This window comes from Notolabrus celidotus, chromosome 2, assembly GCF_009762535.1.
Source record: "Notolabrus celidotus isolate fNotCel1 chromosome 2, fNotCel1.pri, whole genome shotgun sequence".
Lineage (NCBI taxonomy): Eukaryota > Metazoa > Chordata > Actinopteri > Labriformes > Labridae > Notolabrus > Notolabrus celidotus.
Window position 1 is genome coordinate 37,737,019 of NC_048273.1, and position 19,142 is coordinate 37,756,160.

At 41.6% G+C, this 19,142-nt stretch overlaps 1 protein-coding gene across 1 annotated transcript in view; it reads left to right on the plus strand.

The window, feature by feature from the left end:
* Window positions 1-19,142, plus strand: part of LOC117825736 (gamma-aminobutyric acid receptor subunit gamma-3) — a 143,304-nt gene that overhangs the window by 40,318 nt on the left and 83,844 nt on the right. The gene's annotated exons all lie outside the window — the stretch shown is intronic.

The window sequence follows — 19,142 nt, forward strand, 5'->3', positions numbered from 1 at the left end:
GAGCGCCCTCCACGCTGGAGTCTTAAAGGTGACATATCACGCTTTTTTCATCAATATATATTGGTCTAAGAGGTCCCCAAAACATGTCTTTAAAGTTTATGCTCAAAAAAACACTTTGAAATCAGATTTTGGCATGCCTGAAAAGTCCCTTTCTTCAGCAGTCCTCAGAACACTCTGTTTTCCCTCTGACCACGCCCCCTCCGGAAGTGGATGTGCCTCGGCTCTCCAGCACGTTGATCTAATGTTTACATGTTGGCTGAATATACACGGCTGCTCGGAGATCACGTTCTTCTTGTTGTTTTATTTATCAGTATGTAGACGTGTGTCTTGGTACACAGCTACGAACATGTAGCTATGTGGCTATGCTAACTAGCGCTAGCACTTATCCATGATAAATAAAAATCATCCACTAGATCTTCAAATCTGCAGACGTGGGGAGTAAAACCGACCTCTGCCAGAAAGGCAGCAGGACCTTTTATGAAGGATTGGACACAGATTTAGTGTTTCTTGTTGTTTTATTTGTCAGTATGTCGACGTGTGTCTTGGTACACAGCTACAGCTACAGCTACAGCTACAGCTATGAACATGTAGCTATGTGGCTATGCTAATTAGCGCTAGCACTTATCCATGATGAATAAAAATCATCCACTAGATCTTCAAATCTGCAGACGTGGGGAGTAAAACCGACCTTTGTGTTTATTAAGACAGCCTACAACTAGCATGCCTCCCTCCTAAGCTCCTTGTTAGCACACATTTGTGCAGGTAATGAAAAATGGGGGAGGGATTCAGTATTATTTTATACAGTCTATGGGCTGAACAAGCTCCGAGCTCTGACTCCGTGACAGACCGGATATTGTTGTGACGTAACAAAAACACGGAAGTCTGAAACGGCTGGTTTCACACACATTTACAGAAAGGTGGAGAAATCAGAACAGGGGCAGAATGGATTCTTTTCATTCTCGGGGGGTTTGTAGACAGGGACACATATTTCAGGTAGAGAACCATTAAAAAGTCAATTTTGCATGATATGTCACCTTTAAGGCTGGTTTATACTTCTGCGTCACCCCAATGCAGCAGGGGTCAACGAGGCCATGGGCACCACATACTTGTGCGTCGATGTGTCCCTGACGCGCAGCAGTTCTCCACGGAAGCGCTTGAGGGCAGTGTGGTCTCTCTGATAGCCGGTCGACTGCTTCCGGCCCCGCTACGATCTCTGTTTACTTTTCCACAGAGATTCAGAGCGTGTTATGTTAATCTACAGCTGATACATGTTGCTGTTTATCATACAGACATGATTACATGAAGAATAGAGAGGAGGAGATGAAATGTGCGGCTGATGTGCGGCCGATATCTGGGATCCCGGAAGTGCTGTAAATGCGGGAAACATAATGCCGCCAAGCGGACCAATCACAGGGCTTGCAGTCTGCATCAATTCTACGCGTAGTTACATTTTGGAGGAGGTGCACATCAGCTACATGCGTAGGAATCTGAGTAGGTACAGGAGCTACTCTGACCCCAGGCGTAAGGAAAATGTATGTTGTTCTCTTTGTCTGACACATCATATCAGGGAAGACTTTTGGGTCCTATACCTGTCTGGGGTTGGTCTTATTAAGAAACAATCTTGTGGAACCGCTGGTGGCCTAGTGGTCTAAGCGCCCCACATACAGAGGCTATAGTCCTCATCGCAGAGGTTGCCAGTTCTATTCCCAACAGCTACCATGTAGTGCATGTCTTCCCCCCTGTTTCAGAGGCTGGGGGAGTAAAGGGTTAATGATCCTGCTCTGGCCGTGAATCTCCGTTCAGAGTGCGCATGTGTGGGGAGAGACTGGCAGAGCACTAGTTTTGTGTGCTTCACAGTAGTTGATAGTTTAAACCTGTTCCTCCTGTTCCTTCCTCCAGCTGTTTTAATTTGAGTCGCTGACGGAAAGTAAGTGTTTGATTTCGTGCATGTATTTTGTATTTATGTGTGTTTATATCCTTTTTATTTCCTATACATGTATGCATGTCAGTGCATTTACAGTTTACTTTGTACCAGCGCCTTATATTGTTTACTGTGTGTTTTTTCCAGACTATATATCTCTGTGTGAGAAAGAAAATAAATTCTGCTGGCCTTACGGCAGCTAAGTGAAAACAGCAACCTTGTTTAAAAAGTGGAGCTTAATTAACACACACAAAAAAGCTGAGTGGTGGGCGGGCCACAGAGACGGATGCAGAGGGAGATTGCACAGGAAGAAATATTTCCTGTAATCGGATGTTATTGAATAATTTACATAGCTCACCTGCAGCCAACATATTTCATGTCAACTTTTTTTCCAAGAAAGTTCCCGTTAGACTCAAATGAAAAGCTTTGCAGGTGACTCCTTTGACCAAATAACTTTCCTGGACACAACAACGGAATAGAAGTGTGTCTCTCCCAGGAAAGAGCAGATCAGACTTTCTTTTGAAAAGCATTCCTAAAGTGCCTCCTCCATGTTATATTTTTTATGCTTGTGACATAAACAAAGCTGGTACAAAGCCAATGCAGCCCTCAGTTTCTAATTTATCTGTGTATCTTGGCCGGGATCTGTGCGTGGCAGACAGACTACAGCAAGCCCTCTATTCTGTAGATTTCCAGCCTGAGACACGTGACCAGTTTGAACGCTGCACGTGGTGCTGGGATAAAGAAAAGACGCAGGTGTTTTTTCACAGGCTGTCATGGATGGTGAGTCACATGTCACATTTGTTGGATCAAACATGGATGTCCGACTGATTTTTCTCTGACGATGTGATATGGAAGATGTGGAGACAGATGTTCTAGCTGGTCACCTTTTTATAACCGCACAGCTGGATCTGACGCCACACATGTAGATGTCCAAATGAGCTTTTTATCATTTCAAAGTGGGCACTAGAGACCCAAGGTGAAGCATATAAGAGGTGAATGTATTCAAATGATATCTGTGGTTAAAGATAGAAAAAGCTCTCAGTGTTTTCAATAACTCCTTTGTGTGCCTGTACAGAGACCCTACACTCCTGCTTTTCTTTGCACTGTACGAGTGCACACTTCATCCTGCTGAACAGATGCTAATTAGATGCATATAAGCCTAATTCATGAAAAGAGGGTTCTGCAGCAGCATATACTCAAAATGATAATGCATGTACTGTACTGTGGATTATAGCTAATATAGCTAAGATTAGACCATTTTACTTATCTGTCCAGTGAGAGTACACAAATATATTTGTGTAATATATAAATAGTATATATAATATATAGTAATATTTTCTACTTTCATCGGCTGTTTTATTATTTTTAATTGTTTTATTTATTTAAATGTTGCAGAACAATACAAGACGGGTGAGAGACATGAGAATGCAATACATAAAATACTAAACAGTGTGAAATACAAGACAACAAGTGAACACATGGAGACAAGACTGTGACTAACAGGAATTAGCTGTGTGTGTGTGTGTGGGTGTGTGTGTGTGTGGCTTTGGCTGTTTTTAAAATAAAGTGAAATTCATATAATTAAAGAAAGTAATGCCTTTATTTTTGTAATTCTTAACTAATGTTTATTTTACTAGAGGTGTTACGATCCCTCATAGAAGGGAGTCCAACACATCAGCACACTTTTCACATGAAAGAACACACAATGGACTAATGGAGGATAAACTGCACCTGAGTTAACGTGTTAATTGCAATGCTACTGGGGTCCAAACTTAATGCTTAAATCTTTTAAATCCCTTCCTTTTTTGTCCCTTTTGGCACACCAATGTGAAGCTGCTGCTCCTGCTGTGGCTGTAATGGTTAGAAACCACACTGCTGTGCTTTTGAAAGGTACATTCACTTTCTAAAACTGCTGCACGGCTCAAAAGTCATATGCACTTTGTGTCAAACAAAATCAGAATATCACCAAAGTGCTTTGAGTTTCTGCAACCACCAACAAGCTAAGCATACAGGTGCAGCTAATCAGACTGATGTCAGCAAGTAAAACTGCATCCCCAAAAACCTGCAAAGCACTGTTTTTGGAGCGTGTGAATCACAGAAGACCTGTGGAGGAAACTAAATCAAAGATGTTACTTGCAGCACTTGCTAAACGGGTGTCAACTGACTGCAGGCCAGCCAACATTGAGCAGAATTCAGATCTAAATTCCTGAAAATCTTTAAGAGCCTTGCCTTTCACATTTTTCATCCTGCTTCATGTTGCTCCTCCAGTTTTTGCACCAGTCACATGATAGAAATGTCATCACTCCTTACCACTTGCTGGATGAAGCTTCCCTATTATTCCTGTGATTTTCTCACATCTTCACACAAGCAGCCCAACAGCAGATTTCTGGAAGTTTCTAGAGTGTTGTGCATGCATGAATTCGGCTTATATCATGTTAGCATCATGTTAGCTTCACATAAATGGAGCGCCGCCTGCAAGCTAGTTCAGGCAGACAACTCGAGCTGCGCTCATTCATACTGACACGTCATCATCCTCCCTATCAGCTGATCTCAACATCCTCATTCGGCGGTCTATTTAAGCTGCAAGTCTCCCCGTCTCTGCCGTGCTCCTGCTGTCCTGCTCAGTGCTGTGTGCAAACTTTGTACCCACCTCCTCCCCGGCATCCACCTGCGGGCTCCGAGGGGGGTTAGTCCTATCTCATTGCTCCTAAATGTCTGCATTTAAATTATATATGCTGAGTAATGAGGTTCGGAGTGCATACGCCAAACACAATACTGTATGCTGCAGTAAACTTAACTTAAGTAAACGTGAGTTGTCATACTGAAGTACCTGTGTCGTAGTCTCAATCTTTTCAGATCGGGGTCTGATGTGTCAGTGCTGCAGATCAGTGAAAAGATCACATCACTTTGTATCTCACCAAGAGCACTCCACTGAGAATCTGCTGATGATATCTGCCAGCTCTGCCATTCTTAAGATATATGAATGTGACATCCGATACTCTGAGGGGTATGTAGGGATGCTCAACAGAAATCATTCACAGAAAAACACTTAAAGCATCTATGATGGATCAGATCTCTCTGTGTCCTCTCCTTAAAGGTTAAAGATTTGTGAGAGATTCATAAACATGCAGTCTAGGGGTGATCCCAAATAGTCGAATCTTCGACGATTTGGTCTGAAGAGCCTTAGTCGACTGCCAAACTCATAGTCAAACATCTGCATATGAAACTAGGATCATTCCATTCAAAGTATGGGGGCCCTCAATGTCTAATTTTATATAATTTCCTGTTTTTAGTATAAACCATGTCTCATTTATCCTATTTGATATAAATATAAACTTATAAATACTTAAAGGTGACATATCATGCAAAATTGACTTTTTAATGGTTCTCTACCTGAAATATATGTCCCGCTGCCTTTCTGGCTGAGGTCGGTTTTACTCCCCACGTCTGCAGATTTGAAGATCTAGTGGATGATTTTTATTTGTCATGGATAAGTGCTAGCGCTAATTAGCATAGCCACATAGCTACATGTCGTAGCTGTAGCTGTGTACCAAGACACACGTCGACATACTGACAAATAAAACAACAAGAAACACTAAATCTGTGACCAATGGTTCAGAAAGGTCCTGCTGCCTTTCTGGTAGAGGTCGGTTTTACTCCCCACGTCTGCAGATTTGAAGATCTAGTGGATGATTTTTATTTATCATGGATAAGTGCTAGCGCTAGTTAGCATAGCCACATAGCTACATGTTCGTGGCTGTGTACCAAGACACACGTCTACATACTGATAAATAAAACAACAAGAAACACTAAATCTGTGACCAATCCTTCAGAAAGGTCCTGCTACAGGCGCCTCTCCGTCAGGATCAGATTCTGGATCAGATTCAGAGGGTTAAAGTAACGTGGGTCTGTGAGCAGCCGTGTATATTCAGCCAACATGTAAACATTAGATCAACGTGCTGGAGAGCCGAGGCACATCCACTTCCTGAGGGGGCGTGGTCAGAGGGAAAACAGAGTGTTCTGAGGAGGACTGAAGAAGAGGGATTTTCAGGCATTCCAAAATCTGATTTCAAAGTGTTTTTTTGAGCATAAACTTTAAAGACATGTTTTGGGGACCTCTTAGACCAATATATATTGATGAAAAAAGCGTGATATGTCACCTTTAATGTAAATCTGGAAATAGCTTTTGAAGTGTTGAATCTCTTTAAGGTGGTAATTAAATCTCCCCTGGTAATTAAAGGTGGACTCTCCCATTTAGCGGGACCTGTGGAGCAGACGTACCTCAGCTGGTCTTTAAATCTTTTTAGGTTCATAGCAGCTCAAAATGTCAGACAAAATAAACTTCAGATGATCCTGAAAAAAGTGATGAAGATGAGGAGCAGCTTCATGAAGAGGGCTGTGAGATCAGGGATTACCGGACCACACAAAAACTGTACTGGGCTGCAGGAACGGTGCCAAAAGAACGAGGAGGGATACCCAAAGCTGAGAGGATTCTCTCCTAGGCAGGACTAATTATTATTAACTAATAATAATAATATAATTATATCATTATTGTCAACAAAGCAAGGAGCGCACTTCTGCCCGTAAACACGTTGTTGTTTTCTTGTAAAGACTGGAGTGGACAAAGACGCAGTGACAGACTCTTTTAAAAGGTACCGCTAAGAGATTTAAAAACCCTTTAGCTGGTTCAGGTTTGATTTTGATCTTTATAGAAATGTTTAATCTCAAGTTAGAGAAACTACCTTCCGCAGCGCTGGTCTCTGGAGAGTGAACAATATTTAAATATCTCCTGATGTCCTACCTATTTCAGGTTTAATCCATGATTCACATATTCAGGACGTTTTTTCCTGACTAATATAATGATGTGTTTTTGTTTATTTTCATGGATGAATAGAATTTAAACATTATGATGTGCGTGCAGGTGTTACGACTGTTGTAATTTCAGTGGTTATTAATTTGATATGCAGACACTGAAACTAGAGCTGTAGTCGGGCCTTAAAAGTTAGACCCGACCCGACCCGAGCCCGACAGAATTCAGCCCGAACCCGTCCGAACCCGAATGACCTAGATTTTTTTAAAGCCCAAACCCGTTTACAGCGGACTGCCCCGACATTATTCATTACTGATCTGGCTAATTTTGCGAGTTTTGGATAGGATGGTCTGTTGATCTTCCACCAGCCAAAAACATCAGTTTCATCTTCCATGACAGTTGTTTTAATGTAGGGAGATACCTCGTCATCTTCCCAGTCAGCTCGCTGTACATTTCCCACTCCTCAAAAGTCGCTCTTTTTGCCGGAGGATGAGCGCGCTCGTCTCTGGAGAGCTCTGGGTCTCAAGTCTCCACATCTCGTCGTGCACCTGCATCACCGTGCACAGCTTGCAGAAGAGTGCGGGCATGAGCATGTACAGTCATGGCCAAAAGTTTTGAGAATGACACTACTATTCATTTTCACAAAGTCTGCTGTTTCAGTTTTTATAATGGTAATTTGCATATACTCCAGAATGTTATGAGGAGTGATCAGCTCAACTGCAATTAATTGCAAAGTCCCTCTTTGCCTTGAAAATTAACTTTATCACCAAAAACACATTTCCACTGCATTTCAGCCCTGCCACAAAAGGACCAGCTAACATCATTTCAATGACACACAGGTGTCACACACATTAACACAGGTGTGGGTGTTGATGAGGACAAGGCTGGCAATCAATCTGTCATGATTGAGTGACTGGACACTTTAAAAGGAAGATGGTGCATGACACCATTGTTCCTCATCTGTTAGCCATGGTTACCTGCAAGGAAACACGTGCAGCCATCATTGCATTGCACAAAAAGGGCCTAACAGGGAAGTTTATAGCAGCGAGTAAGATTGCACCTCAGTCAACCGTCTATCCAATTATCAAGAACTTCAAGGAGAGAGGTTCAATTGTTGCCAAACAGGCTCCAGGGCGCCCAAGAAAGTCCAGCAAGCGCCAGGAGCGTCTCCTGAAGGTGTTACAGCTGCGGGATCGGGCCACCACCAGTGCAGAGCTTGCTCAGGAATGGCAGCAGGCAGGTGTGAGTGCATCTGCACGCACAGTGAGGCGAAGACTTTGGAGGAAGGCCTGGTGTCAAGGAGGGCAGCAAAGAAGCCACTTCTCTCCAGTAAAAACATCAGGGACAGACTGATATTCTGCAGAAGGTACAGGGACTGGACTGCTGAGGACTGGGGTAAAGTCATTTTCTCTGATGAATCCCCTTTCCGATTGTTTGGGGCATCTGGAGGAAGGCTTGTTCGGAGAAGACGAGGTGAGTGCTACCATCAGTCCTGTCTCTTGCCAACAGTGAAGCATCCTGAGACCATTCATGTGTGGGGTTGCTTTTCGGTCAAGGGAGTGGGCTCTCTCACAATCTTGCCTAAAAACACAGCCATGAATAAAGAATGGTACCAGAACGTCCTCCGAGAGCAACTTCTCCCAACCATCCAAGGGCAGTTTGGTGATGAAGAATGCCTTTTCCAGCATGATGGAGCACCTTGCCATAAAGCAAAAGTCATAACAAAATGGCTCGGGGAACAAAACATTAAGATTTTGGGCCCTTGGTCAGGAAACTCCCCAGATCTTAATCCCATAGAGAACTTGTGGTCAATCCTCAAGAGGCGGGTGGACGATCAAAAACCCACAAATTCTGACAAACTCCAAGCATTGATTATGCAAGAATGGACTGCCATCAGTCAGGATTTGGTCCAGAAGTTGATTGACAGCATGCCAGGGAGAATTGCAGAGGTCTTGAAAAAGAAGGGTCAACACTGCAAATATTGACTTATTGCATGAATTCTGTGTAATTCTCAATAAAAGCTTTTGATACTTATGAAATGCTTCTAATTGTATTTCATTATACCATAGAAACATCTGACAAAAACACCTAAAAACCCTGAAGCAGCAGACTTTGTGAAAACGTAATATTTGTGTCATTCTCAAAACTTTTGGCCATGACTGTAGAGCCTCCCTGTCTGAGTGTGACAACATTCTAAGCTGGTTACATTTTGGCCAGAGGAATGATGCGATCTTATAGAGGTCCTGTAATATCACTTTACGCGCGAGCCAGTGCTCGTGCCGTTGACGCACGACTGCTTGCTGAGGGGAGTCCAGATTCATCTGACCGCTCATTTACCGCGCAAGCCCGAGCCTGTTTAAAATGATAGAAGTTACGGTCAGGTCGGGTCGGGTTCGGGTTCGGACAAATATCTTCAGCTCTAACTGAAACATCACCTCTTTGTTTTTGCGTGCAATAGATTAAAAAAATAAAAGTTTCATACCTATCTACTGTAGTGTCTCTTTCACTCTAAGCTGTGATCCTCTTAATTGTAAATGGTTATGTGTATTATTGTCATACGGTCACCATAATGCAGACTTTTGGTCAGTGAAGAAAAAAAACAAACATTCGATGATTCGTCGACTATGGCAAGAACTGACAAATCAGATTCGACGTAGCAAATCCCTAGTCTTGGTCACCCCTAATGCAGCCCTTGGATCATGCTGGATGCAGGTCCTCGTTGCCCGGGAGAGATTGGTAACTCTTGCTTTAATTAGACCAAATGTGTGCATGGGGAAACACTGTGTTTGGGAAAGATCAGGTAATGAGAGAGGAGAGAAGTGAGAAGCAGAGCAGCATTGTGTTCAGGGTCAGCCAACAGAGCTCATTGTCTTCAATCCATTTTTTGTCTCAGCCACAAAATACATCCGGTCGCTGAAGCAGAGATTATTAATTGACGGCTCACACCGGGCCTATTCAGGGACTTCTAAGGAGAGCCAGATTGATAAGAAAGGAAATGCCAGAGGATGCACATTTACATTTCCTGTGTCAGACAATGTGTGAGCGATACACCTTTTCATTTGTAGCATTCAAGTATTTGATATTTGAAGAAAACACAAAGCTTCACTGATCCATGTATTCTCTTTAAGACCGTCTTCTCATACAGCCTGGGTTAAAACTTAAAAATAATTGCACTGTTCTTATCATCACCTTGATCTCCCTTGTTGGAGTTTTATTAATGTATTTCTCTTTGAATACTTTTTCATTACTTATATATTTTATAAAATGATGAAAGGACCCCACTTTGGTTGTTAAACGGCCTGATTTTGTCCTCCGTCCACAAATACAATCAGTCTGGCAAACACATTTCACACATTTTGAAGTGTTTTCTTCTTCATGGAACTCTGGAGGTTTGATATAAAAAGATGAATAATCATGCTGCTATTTACAGAAATTAACAAGAAAAAATGAGAGTTATCTAACAGTGTTTTGAATCATTTGGTCTGACAGATTTCTGACTCTATGGGTCTTATTTTCCACTCAGGGTGTGTACAGTGGATCTGTGCAGTTTGCTCACCAGGTGTTGTGTAGTAATGAATACAGAGGTTTTGTAAAGCTGCCTCAGCAGGGGCTCTGCAGAAGTTTTCTCCAGTGTGCCATCTGTTAGCACATGAACGGAGACTGGCAGGTGGAGAAAATCTTGCTGCAGATTTAATTGGCTGAGACGTGAAGACTCCACAGACTGACGGGTGATGTAAAGTGATGGAGGAGGCTCTCTGCTATGTAAATTTGAGCGCTCATGGCAGCAGTTTGTGTCGCAGCTGTTTCTGAGCTGGTTTAAAGGTTCAACCTTTAAATGACACTTAAACGCTCAGCAGGAAATCCTTGAGAGCAGTGAAGTCAGGAAACGCCAGGAGTGTTTCTGAACGACTGGAGCCAGCCGCACGGAGGAGGAGACAATACGGAAAAGAAGTCTTTTTATAAGTGACTGAGGTGTGTTGGTGTGTGCTGATGCGCTGCTGAAGGCCATAAAACCTGCTTGAAAGATGGTGACTCTACCAGGACCCTCCTGGTGAGGAGATTGTTGTCTGTGTGTAATTCTGACTCAGCCTCACTGACAGCAGGACCGAGCTGTGACACCGTCAAATCACTGACAGAGAATCATTCAGTTAACATCCACAGACTTCACACACTTTACTGATTCATTTAACATTTTTATTGCATGATACCCTCAGAGCTCTCTGCAGAGAGAGCAAAGACAGAAACAGGTCCAAAGACAGGTCCACTGATTCAATGGTGACTGAATTACCTGTACTGATGAAATATCCTGACAGATCTACATAAATAAATGGGTAACACTTTACAATAAGGGTCCCTTAATTAGCGTTAGTTAATGCATTATTAAGCATTAATTAACAGTTTAATAATAGTTTAATAATCGTTATAATGTATTACCTAACATTAACTAACACATTAGCTAATGCATTAATAAGCAGTTAATTAATGTCCACTGCTCAGAGTTAATTAATACATTATAAAGCATTAATAAAAGTTACAAAACTCAATTAGTTAACCATTAGTGAATGCTTTCTGGACCCTTATTGTAAAGTGTAACACATGCATCACTTAAGTAACACATTATAAATGCTAAACTGCCTCATAAGCATTACTTAACCATAATTAAGCATTAGTGAATGCTTTTTGGACCCGTATTGTAAAGTGTAACACATGTATCTCTTAGGTAACACATACTCTGAAGCAAAATGAGTTGAAATGTAGTTGAAGCAACACATATAAAGAATTTAACACATTTTACTTAGAATAAAACAGATAATCACAGATAACATCTCAACTGGCACAGAGAAGTACGGTGGCCCTGAGAGCTCACAGCACTGCAACTTAAGAAAACACATGCAAAAAGACAAAACACAAGAAAATTAAGAAAACATCTTCATCAATTTGACAACACATGCGCAGCATTTAGAAAACGCGATGCAAAGACAACAGGACTACAGCGCTGCAAATAGACAGAAACACAACAGAAGTGTTTCCAGAGGACACTTAAAAGTGATGCACACGCTTATACTTATGCTTATGAGACAGTTTAGCATTTATAATGTGTTACCTAAGTGATGCATGTGTTACACTTTACAATAAGGGTCCAGAAAGCATTCACTAATGGTTAACTAATTAAGTTTTGTAACTTTTATTAATGCTTAATAATGTATTAATTAACTCTGAGCAGTGGACATTAATTAACTGCTTATTAATGCATTAACTAATGTGTTAGTTAATGTTAGGTAATACATTATATCGATTATTAAACTATTATTAAACTGTTAATTAATGCTTAATAATGCATTTACTAACGCTAATTAAGGGACCCTTATTGTAAAGTGTTACCAATAAGGGAAGGCAACACTTTGCACAATTTGTTTATTTAGAACAATCAAGATCATCCTCTGTGTGCAATACTCGCTTGTTTTTATCCATGAAAAATAATTCTGAGTGAAGTTGATTTGATTTTTTTCAGTAGATTAAGCACAACTAGTCTTTGTATAAATTACCTATTTTAAAAATAATAATAATAGAGTACAACAAAATTGATTTTATCATGTAGTTCTAAGATAACTCCTCTTTAAAAAATACACCTTATTTTTTTTGTATGCTATTAAAGAAATTTCTATAAATTTTGTAGACAATAAATAATAATTATGATACATTATAATCAAGCGCCTTTCAAAGCACTGAAGGTCACCTCCAGGGCAGAGTTTAAAAAAGAACAACAAATTAGATTGATAAAATCAACAAGACATGATTCAGTGCAAATACAATTAAAAAATAAATAAAATCAACAACCATTTGGATCAAGCTCCTTTCCAAATAATTTGCATGAAGTGTGATATAGTAATCCGGTCTGGCAGGTGCCTTTCTGTGTGGAGTTTGCATGTTCTCTCTGTGCATGAGTGGGTTCTCACCGGGGACTCCAGCTTCCTCCCACAGTCCAAAAACATGTTCACCAGGTTAATTGGTCACTCTAAATTGCCCATAGGTGTGGGTGTGTGCGTGGAAGGTTGTCTGTCTCTCCATATTTGCCCTGTGATGGGTTGGCAACCTGTCGACCCCCCCCCCCCCCCCCCCCCCCCCCCCCCCCCCCCGAAGTCAGCTGGAATTGGCTCCATCCCCCCGTGACCCAAAATGGAATAAGCAGTCAAGATAATGGAGATCTAGTAATCCTCCCAACACGCTAGGGTTATTTTTAAAGTTACATTTACTATTAAGTGGGTATTCCTTATAATATAACTGAATCGTGTTCCTAATATGACTATTCAATTTAATGTGCTAATAGTAATGCCTGAATAAGCACACATTCATGGTCTGCATCCTTTGCAGGGTGCACTTAAAGACTGATTGCATCACAGTGGCACGTGAAGGCTGTCCCATTTTAAGGGGCTCCTTTAAATGTACTAATGCATCCACCTAGAATGCATCATGGTCCAACATATTCCAAGATTCATTGCACACAGAGAGACGATGGTGGACTGACAAGCAGCTGAGTAATGCACCATTCAATGTAAGTTATTGGTTTGAAGTCTGGGGATATCCTGCTCGTACCCAATGCCCTGAATGCATGTTTTCCAGTCAGAGCTATAGTTTGATTTATCAGAGGTATAGTTTTCATTTATTGATGGTTTTGACTTTTTGGCTGAGAATAAACTCAGCTGTGATAGATGTAAACCTGATGATGTTATCTTTAGTGCATGATATGTGCAGACATGTGAACAGTGTCCAGGTTTAAAGGTTTGAAAACATACTTTCCTCTGTACAGCTCTGCAGTGCATGTGTGGTAGCTCACAGTGTTGCTTTGTTTTTTTTGGATCACTCATTAATCTCTTCTGTTTTTTTTACAGAACCCAGCACACAAAGAGTGCTTCAGTCTGTTAACACTAAATCTGCCACTGTGCACCAAATGAGTGTTTCCCTTTCCTCTGCTGATTAAACCATTGTTCAACATTCGCTGATTTTATTTGGGGTGTTTTCTTCCACACTCACGTTGGGTTAAATCTGTGGTATTTGAGTTTGCACAAAGACCACCACAGCGATCCATCCTGGTCCAATCATGGATTGAAGCTCTGCTGGTTTATCAGTTAATTAGACTAACTGGTGTCTCAGGTGTAATTCATCTCATGATTAGTTGGCTGCAGTGAAAACCAGCAGGGAGAAGAGGGACTGAGAACAGGTGGACATCCTGCGCTCCCTCTGATGTGTCTCTGATATTTGACGTGGACTTTTCATTGTGTTTCCTGGCTTTGTGATACACTGCTGTGTGAGGCCTGCTGGTCAAAACATTTTAATTGCATGGGTGTGTAGTTGCCACATTCAGCAGGGCATTTTAACTTTTGTATCAAGCCAGCTTTTTAAGTGATAAGGACTACTGTGTGATTGTTATTGAAGGGTATTTTTAAACTCTGGTGTATTTTGCATTATTTTGGTTCTACATGACTCAAATTAAAAAAGGAAAGGGTTGTAATGTCTGCCACATGACCGTCAATAAAAACAACCTGTAAATGATCAATATCCCTAATAGTTTTTACCCTTTTTGTCACTGATCATATCGTTAAAATGCTCGATAGATCAACTAAGATTTGTTTTATTAAGAGTTTAGGAAAACTGGACATTAGATGGCTACATCTAGATCAATAATCTGTCTATAATTTCCAACCATAGATTGCATAAAACATGGATGTAGACTTACGTACACGCCCTGCTGCTGCTGTGGACATGCCAGACTAAAGCAGCAGCTACTACAGTCATGGCCAAAAGTTTTGAGAATGACACAAATATTACATTTTCACAAAGTCTGCTGCTTCAGGGTTTTTAGGTGTTTTTGTCAGATGTTTCTATGGTATAATGAAATACAATTAGAAGCATTTCATAAGTATCAAAAGCTTTTATTGAGAATTACACAGAATTCATGCAATAAGTCAATATTTGCAGTGTTGACCCTTCTTTTTCAAGACCTCTGCAATTCTCCCTGGCATGCTGTCAATCAACTTCTGGACCAAATCCTGACTGATGGCAGTCCATTCTTGCATAATCAATGCTTGGAGTTTGTCAGAATTTGTGGGTTTTTGATTGTCCACCCGCCTCTTGAGGATTGACCACAAGTTCTCAATGGGATTAAGATCTGGGGAGTTTCCTGGCCAAGGGCCCAAAATCTTAATGTTTTGTTCCCCGAGCCATTTTGTTATGACTTTTGCTTTATGGCAAGGTGCTCCATCATGCTGGAAAAGGCATTCTTCATCACCAAACTGCCCTTGGATGGTTGGGAGAAGTTGCTCTCGGAGGACGTTCTGGTACCATTCTTTATTCATGGCTGTGTTTTTAGGCAAGATTGTGAGAGAGCCCACTCCCTTGACCGAAAAGCAACCCCACACATGAATGGTCTCAGGATGCTTCACTGTTGGCAAGAGACAGGACTGATGGTAGCGCTCACCTCGTCTTCTCCGAACAAGCCTTCCTCCAGATGCCCCAAACAATCGGAAAGGGGATTCATCTGAGAAAATGACTTTACCCCAGTCCTCAGCAGTCCAGTCCCTGTACCTTCTGCAGAATATCAGTCTGTCCCTGATGTTTTTACTGGAGAGAAGTGGCTTCTTTGCTGCCCTCCTTGACACCAGGCCTTCCTCCAAAAGTCTTCGCCTCACTGTGCGTGCAGATGCACTCACACCTGCCTGCTGCCATTCCTGAGCAAGCTCTGCACTGGTGGTGGCCCGATCCCGCAGCTGTAACACCTTCAGGAGACGGTCCTGGTTCTTGCTAGACTTTCTTGGGCGCCCTGGAGCCTGTTTGGCAACAATTGAACCTCTCTCCTTGAAGTTCTTGATAATTCTATAGACGGTTGACTGAGGTGCAATCTTACTCGCTGCTATAAACTTCCCTGTTAGGCCCTTTTTGTGCAATGCAATGATGGCTGCACGTGTTTCCTTGCAGGTAACCATGGCTAACAGATGAGGAACAATGGTGTCATGCACCATCTTCCTTTTAAAGTGTCCAGTCACTCAATCATGACAGATTGATCGCCAGCCTTGTCCTCATCAACACCCACACCTGTGTTAATGTGTGTGACACCTGTGTGTCATTGAAATGATGTTAGCTGGTCCTTTTGTGGCAGGGCTGAAATGCAGTGGAAATGTGTTTTTGGTGTTAAAGTTCATTTTCAAGGCAAAGAGGGACTTTGCAATTAATTGCAGTTGAGCTGATCACTCCTCATAACATTCTGGAGTATATGCAAATTACCATTATAAAAACTGAAACAGCAGACTTTGTGAAAATTAATAGTTGTGTCATTCTCAAAACTTTTGGCCATGACTGTACTATCCGTCTTATCACTTTCATCTCTCTCTCTTCATCTCCCTCTATCACTCTCCAACCCAAACTCGGTCTCAGCAGATGTGTGTCTAACATGAGTCTGGTCCTGCTGGAGGTTTCTGCCTGTTAAAGGAAGTTTGTCCTTGCCACTGTAACTTGCTAAATGCTGCAAAGTGCTCTGCTCATGGTGGATTAAGATGAGATCAGACTGAGTCCTGTCTGTAAGATGGGACTGGATCTTATCCTGTCTTGATGTTGGGTCTTTGTTAATAATAGAACATAGAGTACGGTCTAGACCTGCTCTGTTTGGAAAGAGTCTGAGGATAATATTTGTTGTGATTTGGTGCTTTATAAACAAAGATTGATTGATTGAATAGTGATGTCACCCATTGGTTTCTTAAATCTAGAACTGCCCCTACACACTTCCCCTAGTGTGGAGGATCTGCCACATTGCGTGCCGTCTAAACCCTCTGAGTGTGCAGTGAGACCAGGGGTGCAGCTCACTCGGCTGGAAGTGAAGCTTGCAGTATAGGTCAAAAACTCCGTCTCCCCCATTCATTCAAACTTTACAAAATAAATACACGTGGTATGAATGTTTCTCCCATCCGTATGCTGTGGTGATATGTAGTTAGTATTTGACTGTTTTGTGTTCAAGGCCTCTTTTTTCTGAAAAGTTTCTTCTTCGTTAGTTATTAGAGTTTAAAAAACGGGGTTTTACTTCCGGGTTTGCTTTGATTGACAGCTGCCATAGAGAGAAACTCCATAGGATCTCGTGACGCTACGCTGTAGGGTGGAGCTCGTTACCGTGGCAATACAGAAATTACCGTGGCAACCACAGAAATTCTCTACAGCGCAGACTAGGGCTGAACGATATGGACAAAATTTCATATCTCGATATTCATGCCAGATATCTCGATATCGATACGATACGGTATGACTATGGGTTCAGTGAAAACTTAGCATTTTCCAGAAGAAGAAAAACATCATAATACAAAAGGATGTGAAACAGCAGTTTTATTGATGAGAACTCTGTCAGTTGTCAATATTACCATAAATAAGAAGAAATCAAACATTTTACTGCAGCTCTGATTTAACAATTGAGGCGCTTCTGGGCTTGTTCAAGTGCCACTCTCTTTTTCCAGCAGTGTGAGAAGTGGCACACCAACTTTTTGCACACTGTTGCATGGCTGATCCGGTTGTCACCTTTCACTGCATTTTCTACAGAAAATAGATGTACAAAATAATACATAAATATATTACAACACAGCTAAATGACCACATATTACTGCAGATTGTCCTCTCTCTCTCTCTCACACACACACACACACACACACACACACACCCTTCATAGTTAAACGTACCTATCACCAGGTGCAGCCTGTGTCCAAAGCACTGAAGCCGCGTCCAGCCATTCACCTCCAAAGCCTTTATCATGTTGGATGCGTTATCAGTGGTCATGCAAACCTGTTGGTCCTCCTTTAAATCCCAGTCCACTAATGCACCTCTCATTTATATTGATATGTTTTATTTTTTTAGTTTTACATTATGTAAAGCGACTTTGAGTACTTAGAAAAGCGCTATATCAATTCTATAAGCTATTATTATTATTATCTCATGTGCTATATTATCCCCAGTATGCTCCCCAGGGAAGAAGGACGTCTGCAGACATCGGATCTTGAGTTTGAAGTTTGTTGTTGTAGAGTTTGGGAATGGCCACTTGATTAAAATATGTTGGGGATGGTATTTCGTAACATTTGTCCAGCGTCTGAACCATTTTCTGAAAAGTGTTTCTCAAGGTTCTCTTTCTGTTTCCCAGCTGTGTGTAGCATCTGTGTGAGTGTGTGTCTCCCTCTGATGTTTGTCATTGGCTGGCTTCAGCTGTCAATCAACGGCAAGCATGAAATGAGGTTTGTGGTTGGCTGGCCTTAGCTGTACATGTTAGGGCAAGCATACATGCAGGGCGAGCGGGGACAATCTTGTTGATATCGTTGATTTTGTGAAATTAATATCTTGAATGTTCATATCCTGATATCAATATGATAACGATATATCGTTCAGCCCTAGCGCAGACTCAAAACCGTACAACAGGAAAAGGCGGAGCGACGCTGTCCATTTTATATACAGTCTATGAGTGAGACTGAGTTCTTAAACCCTCCAAACTGGTGCTGAATACTGATCTGGCTTATCATCTGTCATGGGAGATGATCTGTAAATAGAAGAACTGTGTTGTAACCTGTACAGACATAAACTGCTTTTATCAAGATGACACCACACAATCATACAGATGTAAATATCTCATACAAATGAATTGCTTACAAAACAAAAAACAGATCATAAAGATCAGATTAAAAATAATATTTCTTCAAGAAAAGAAATGTCCCCCAGAAGTTGAGCAGTATTTCTCAAACGGTGGTGGGATTATTGTGAGTATGCTAAAGGGTTATTGCTGTAAACTACTTTTCAAACCATGGATGCATAAAGTTGATGCTTCCACAAGAGTGAGGCGAGTTTGTCTCAAAGCTTTCAGTTGTATCTGATCCCTCTACCTTGATGAAGAGAGCTCCATTCAGCTGGGGGGGCGTGACTCCAAAACAGAGTGCATTTCGATGAGAGCAGACGTGGGGAGGGACCGGTTTGAGTAACTTTTGGACGACTTAGGGAGAAGAAAAGAGGCAGAGTTGAGGTGACCCTTTAGCCTCCTCGTTAACAGCTACAGTGTTCCAGGCTGTAAACATGTTTATTTCTGCTGTAATCATGAATGGGTGTGTATGTGGTTTCCAGTGTTTCTGGAGCCAGCCTCAAGTGGACACTCGAGGAGCTGCAGTTTTCAGTACTTCTGCATCGACTTCATTCCTCAAAACCGGAGGTTGCTGCTTGTTTTTAACCAACTTACACAATATATCTTCCAAAAGTTCCACCTTTTTGAAAGTATTCCTCTCCGTTGTGTTTTGATGATCCATCTTAAAATGTTGGAAACACTGCTTGACACCACCCCAATGGTTTCTAGTGATACTTCAATGTTTGGTCAGTATCTGTATGCTTTAAGAAAATGTGCAGGAG